This window comes from Sceloporus undulatus, chromosome 6 (assembly GCF_019175285.1).
Source record: "Sceloporus undulatus isolate JIND9_A2432 ecotype Alabama chromosome 6, SceUnd_v1.1, whole genome shotgun sequence".
Taxonomy (NCBI): Eukaryota; Metazoa; Chordata; class Lepidosauria; order Squamata; family Phrynosomatidae; genus Sceloporus; species Sceloporus undulatus.
The window spans coordinates 35,786,752-35,793,170 of NC_056527.1; the positions used below are offsets into that span (position 1 = coordinate 35,786,752).

The 6,419-nt window shown below is 39.0% G+C and overlaps 1 protein-coding gene and 1 long non-coding RNA gene across 2 annotated transcripts in view; both read left to right on the forward strand.

The window, feature by feature from the left end:
* Positions 1–860, forward strand: part of LOC121933521 — a 6,658-nt gene extending 5,798 nt beyond the window's left edge. Inside the window, exon 3 of the long non-coding RNA XR_006104531.1 lies at positions 607–860. This is a non-coding gene — a long non-coding RNA (uncharacterized LOC121933521). The remainder of the gene's footprint in view (positions 1–606) is intronic.
* SCIN (scinderin) overlaps positions 1–6,419 on the forward strand; it is a 155,093-nt gene that overhangs the window by 141,363 nt on the left and 7,311 nt on the right. The gene's annotated exons all lie outside the window — the stretch shown is intronic.

A 6,419-nucleotide genomic window follows, 5' to 3' on the forward strand; every position in this document is an offset into this window, starting at 1 on the left:
TAGTTCATTCATGCCTGAAGCATGTTACTGGTATACAATGGTGCTTCTGGTCCTAAGGTTACACCCCTTCTTGCAAGCCAAGCCAACATCCCCCTATATATTAAAGATAGTCTTCTATGAGTAGTGGAGGCTCTCCAAGCCTCACATCTTTGTCGGTAACAAACTCCACTGCACCCTTACCTGTCTGGCAGCCATCAAACCTCCTCACCAGACATCCTGCTTATGTATGTTGGCGGGACTAGTTCATTCATGCCTGAAGCATGTTACTGGTATACAATGGTGCTTCTGGTCCTAAGGTTACACCCCTTCTTGCAAGCCAAGCCAACATCCCCCTATATATTAAAGATAGTCTTCTATGAGTAGTGGAGGCTCTCCAAGCCTCACATCTTTGTCGGTAACAAACTCCACTGCACCCTTACCTGTCTGGCAGCCATCAAACCTCCTCACCAGACATCCTGCTTATGTATGTTGGCGGGACTTCATACTACTTGTAAACGGAGCATATGCAAATTTTATTCAAATATATGTCAAATATATTGCCCTTTCTTGACACTGTGTAGGAGTTACCTGAATGTGAGTCTAACATGGCCTTCTTCTATCCAACAGAAGTAAATGTTCAAGAAGAGACTGAATGAGACAAAGAGGCTTGGCTGAAAAGAAGGAAAATCACATGTAAACCTTCTGCAACCATCATATTTGGCTTGTAATATGAATTACATTTAAATGTGAAAAACCAGTTTGAATCCTCAAATTACAGCTGCTTATTTTTTTTCCTGAAGGCATCTGGTTCAGCTGGTGTGAAAAGTGCTATTTTTTTCCATGACAGGAAATTATAATTACACTTTTGAAAACTGAGAATATATTTGGCATATTGGCAATAAAAGAGATAAAGGGATTGAATAGCTGAGGAAAAGTGAATGGAAAGAAAATGCTAATGAAGAATTATATTCACTATTGGAAACATCCAGTTCTTTAAGGATGCCACATGTGGCTATCCAGGGCTTTAGATTGCAGTTCTGAAACCATTTACTCTGAAGTAGCCACTCAAAAATCAATAGCATTGTTCCAGAAAATTATTCAAGGAGGATATTTTTATACCCCCTAAATCTGGATGCAAAATGTGGGCGTCTGAAGACTTGTAAAACTGATCTTCAACCAGTGCAGTGCACAAGGAAGCATCAAAAGGCATGTGTGCCTCATATGTTAACAAAATATATGAGCAACAATATTTATATATAAGAATATACACTATATATGAGAATTTGATCCCCAACATAGGTCAATAACATGCATATGTTTGTGTTTGTATGAGAGATAGATAGATAGATAGATAGATAGAGAGAGAGAGAGAGAGAGAGAGGGGCAGCCATAATTTTCAAGGTTGAAACACCAGGATATTTTATTTTATTAGCAGGGTTGATCAAACCATCTGCCATACCCTGAAGTTTTGCTGTCCCCTTTGAACCATTCTTGGATGGCGCATACACACACATACACACACACATAATAACAATATTGTGAGTCATCCCATGAGTTTTTGAACTCTAACTCCCACTGTCCCACAGCTTGGACCTCATGGTGGTTGGAGGAATCTGGGATGTGTATTCTAAAAGGTAGCTTTCCCAAGCTACCTCAGATTATCCCTTTTGTACTATATTATGGATGGGCAATGAAGATTTATCAGATGTGGAAAAGACCAGCCCTTTGTGGAGAGGAAAACTGCTGGAACTGATTTTTTGATCTACGTTGTAATAGCTCATAACTGTTTGGGATAGTTAGGTTAGAAATCTTGGGTAATGGAAATACTTTTTTTTTTGCTACAGTTTTCCTAAGTTGGCTTAGCTCCAAGAAGTGCTGCAGGCATGAACATAACAGTTGAGGAAATGACAGGGTCCAGCTCCTGTGGATGGGATCACTGACCAAGGGGGTGAGGGAGAAAAACCTAGGCTTACTTTCATGGTGGCATTATTCCTTAATTTACACTTTAATTTTCATTAAAAATTGTTCTAGGATAGGCTGAAGGACCTCTGCTCTTCCAGCAAATTCCACATTCCCTGCTTCGAACTTATTGAATGTGATGTCCAAAATATCTGGGAGCCAACATTTTTCCATTCCTGCTCCTGGACCTAATCCCAGGAGCATGGAATGTTAAGGAGAGTTAGGTTTGGTGAGCAGATGGAGGGGAGACTACTTGTCAATGAACTACCCTCATTCCATATGAAAGCAAGCAAGATATAACAGAGTAACTGCAGAGCAATCAAATCTCTGTTTGTTTGGACTGCTTTCCCTTTACAGTTGCTATGGTACTTCATTTATTTTGCACACACACACAATCGTCCTTCAAAGATTTGATGAGCATATGCAGGGATATCTTGGATTAAACCACCACTTATGTCAAGTTTAATTATATTGCTGTGCAGATCATTCTGAATTTATGGGAAGAAATATATATGCAACAATGCATATAAAACAGGAAAAAACACTTTGCAAGACTATATTTTGAATTAACTTGCAAAGCAGTTAAATGGACTGCATGAGAATGGATAGGATGGTAGAGAGTCTGCCTGACCAAGGAAGCCACAGCCTTGAGTCTGCAAGATCTGAACAGGGCAGTCAGTGAATGGGGCTCTTGGTGGTCTCTCATTCATACAGCCCACTTGACAGCAAATCATTATAACAAGGCACGTATAAATCTGTTAGTTTTATGTACCCCCCCCCAATTTTTTAAAAAATAAAATCTCACATTTTTTTCTTTTCTGTCATTGAATAAAATTGCAAACTTATGGTAAGTACTTATGAACGCATATACATTGGTGATATGCTTACACAACCACCCTGGCAATATTACATAAGCACAGCTATCCATAGCCTGGAGACCATCATTATCCTTGCTACCATATACATATTATACACAAGGAGTCTCAAAGAAAAATAGAAATAGCAATTCCAATTCAACAATAAATACATGACAGAATATGTAGGAATTAAAAAACAGACTTTTAAGAACTCTTAAGCATTCAAAACCTTCTGCCTACATGAAGAAATCTGTCCATTTCAGTTTGTGTCACCTTGACTCTGTGAAATGTCAAGTTCTTTCTGTTCTGTTTATGAAAACAATTATGATTTTTTAAACTTCTGTTCAAAACACAGAGAATGAAATATTTGCCTATCCCAGGGGGGAAAGCAACTCAAGGGACATACATTAGCATTGCCATCCTGTTCTGTCCCAAGCAGTCCTGAAATGGTAGCCTAGTGCTTTTAGATTGGACCTGCTTGGCACAGTGTGATGGATTTATACAAACTCTAATGAAGACAACAGTCTATTTAAATGAGCGGAAGTCCCCATTCACGAGCATGGCCTGATTGTCCTCAATGGAAAGATAGAAGCCATGACAAATACCAACTCAGGAAAAACTGAGATGACAATGGGCTGAGTACTCATTAGCACTCTTTTCTTCTCTGGCAGACTATTACAATCATCACGTAACTTAGCATTAGTATCAGCAATTTGGCATGCCAAACCAAAAATCACATTATAATTCAATTTCACATGAAAGCCTGCACATATTGAATGGGCCCTGCAGCTCGACTCAGTTGAAATTTTAATTGCTTATAACTATAGGTATTACATTGAAAAGAAAAAAAGAAAGAGGCTAATACAATATCAAATACAAAGTTAACATACAAAAGAGAATTTCAAACACATTTCCAATACTACATAAGCTTACTGGTAGGCACTAAAGTAATGCCATGAGGCAGTAAGAACTTCAAATTTTGGGAATGCAACAACGTTGCCCCAGCTTTAGCTAATGTAAGTTAAGAAAGTTGGCAACTCTTCTAGTGAATACGTAGAATCTTTACTAAAAAAGCAGAAAAATATTTTGTTTGGAGCTTGACTAATTGTTTGTAATAGAAAACAACTCTAGCGAAGTTGTTTCTGAGAACGTTAGGTAATGTTTACCTCCTTTTTTTTAAAAACAAAACTTTCCAGTTTTTAAACAGGTAGTCCTCTGGACCGTGGGAGGCGGTTAACTAAACTGTACATGGGGAGAGTTGACCTGAGTGAGAGCATGCAAAGACGTTCTTGTAAGAATGCATCATTGGCACGGACTTGGATTCGTTCTTTGGCTGGTAAACTATCTTTCTGGGAAAATAGATTTCTAAAAACCAAATTTATGAGGAAGACATGTGATAATTTGGATACCAGGATTTTTCTTTTGGAAGGGTAAGAACCAGTTGTTCCTGAAAACAACGGGCATTCCTTCCACTCTTACCAGAAACTAACAGCTTCATGAGCCAGGGCTGTGATCCTGTTTCCAGCCACAATAGCTTCGAGCTTCTCTTCAGACTGTGCAGTTCCAAGATCACCAGTGAAGGATCTAGAAGAACAAAAGAGTGGGAAAATGCATGCTTATTGTGAAACATGGGGATTTTTGTACAGGCAGAGATGTTATAAAGAACATTGGTTCATCTAAGGATATTTTGTAGCTCAAATGAGTAGCGGCTGTGTTGCTCACTATTCATTAATTTAAAAAAAGGAAATGAATACCCGCCCAAAAGAAGACAAACAATGAAACTCAATTAGCATAAAATTTGCATGTGCTATATTAATTTTAAAAAAAATTTAAAATAACAGAATTATAGAAGAAACCACACCGTTAAATCAATCAAAATCCTCTGAAAGATGGCCACTATTCTAACAATGACATTTGAAAGGATACATGGCCATTCTGACTAGTAGCCATGGATGGCCCGAACCTTCATCCCATGATCCAATCCCTTTAAAACCCTTGTTGTTGTGTTTGTGTTGCTTTCAAGTAGTTTTTTTTTTGACTTAATGTGACCAAAAGTGAACCTATCATGAGTATTATTAGCAAATTTCTTCAAAGGGGGTTGTCCATTACCATCCCCCCCTGAAGGTGAGAGAGTGTGCTTTCCATGGCTGGGCCGGCATTTGAACCCTGTCTCCCATATCCTAATCAAACGCTCAAACCATGCATCATGCTGGGCCCTTTCAAAGCCCTACAGTTGGCAGCTACCACGATATCCCTGTGACATGAATTCAACCATTTAACTAGCACTGTATGAAGATGTGCTTCCTTTTATTTGATTTGGATTTTTCATCATAAATAACCCCAGAATTATATGAGGAAAAGGAAGAATACTTGCCCATATCTACTTTTTTCCACACCACACCCAATTTTATACACTTCTCCTTATCTCTTCCGCTTGTTTTCCCCCGAGCTAACCCGCTCCTACTAGTTTGCAACTTTCACCATAGCATTGCTCGTTTCTATCATTTTGGTTTCCTTTTTCCACACAACCCTGGAAAAATCAGGTGATTTTCTGTTTTTACATATGGATATTTAGTAATTGAGATCAAGAGTGGTGTAGTGATCTGAGTGCTAGACAATGATCGGAGACCAGGTTTCAAATCCCCGCTGAGCCATGAACCTCACTGGATCAACTTGTGTGCATTGTCACACGCTCTAAGCCTCAGAGGATGGCAATGGCAAACCCCTCTGAAGAAATTTGCCAATAAAACTAACAAGTCTCTTTGGCAAGAATACGCAGTGACACAGTTTTAGAATTTTTCTTTTTCTTTCCCTTTACATTTTATGTTATGGATGGGTGACTTGAGGTGGAGAGAGAATGAATACCTGCCAACATAATTTATAAGCATGGGAGTGTCCTCTAGACTCATCAGTGATATCTTTGAGTCATGTTATGGAACCACATTGGTGGCAACCACATTTTTTTAAATTGTGTGGCATCTTTAGAGAGCTGCATTCACCTTATTTCTTTTATGATGCTTTGTAGATTCAGCAGGTGGTGACTGAAGGAAAAGCCCTTCAGAACAAGAAAAAAAACAAAACCAAATATAGATACCTCTGGAGAAAAACCCAAATATTGTTGTTGCTGTGGTGGTGGTGGCAGCAGCGGCTGTGCCTTTAAGTAGTTTTTCTGACTTAGGATGACCTTAAGGTAGCCTATCGCAGGGTTGTTTTGGCAGAATGTTATTCAGAGGGGAAACCTTTGCTTTCTTCTGAGGCTGAGAGTGTGTGACTTGCCCAAGGTCAACCCATGCTTTCCATGGTGATTCAGACCCTGGTCTGCTCTGATTCATAGTCCAATGTTTAAAACCACTACACCAATGCTGGCTCTCAAATGATAAATTTGTTGTTGTTTGTCTTCAACATGTCATTTCATGTATATGACTCTAAGGCAAACCAATCATTGGAATTTCTTGGCAGATTTTTCAGAGCTGGTTTGCCATTGCAATCTCTGAGGCTGAGAGTCGAACTTGCCCAGTGGGATTCTTGGTATTGGTATCATATTGATAGCTATTTAGAAGGAACACTGATTCCAGTGAGGCTTAGTCTAAGTAAGTAGATATAGGGTTACAGCAGTGATTCGTT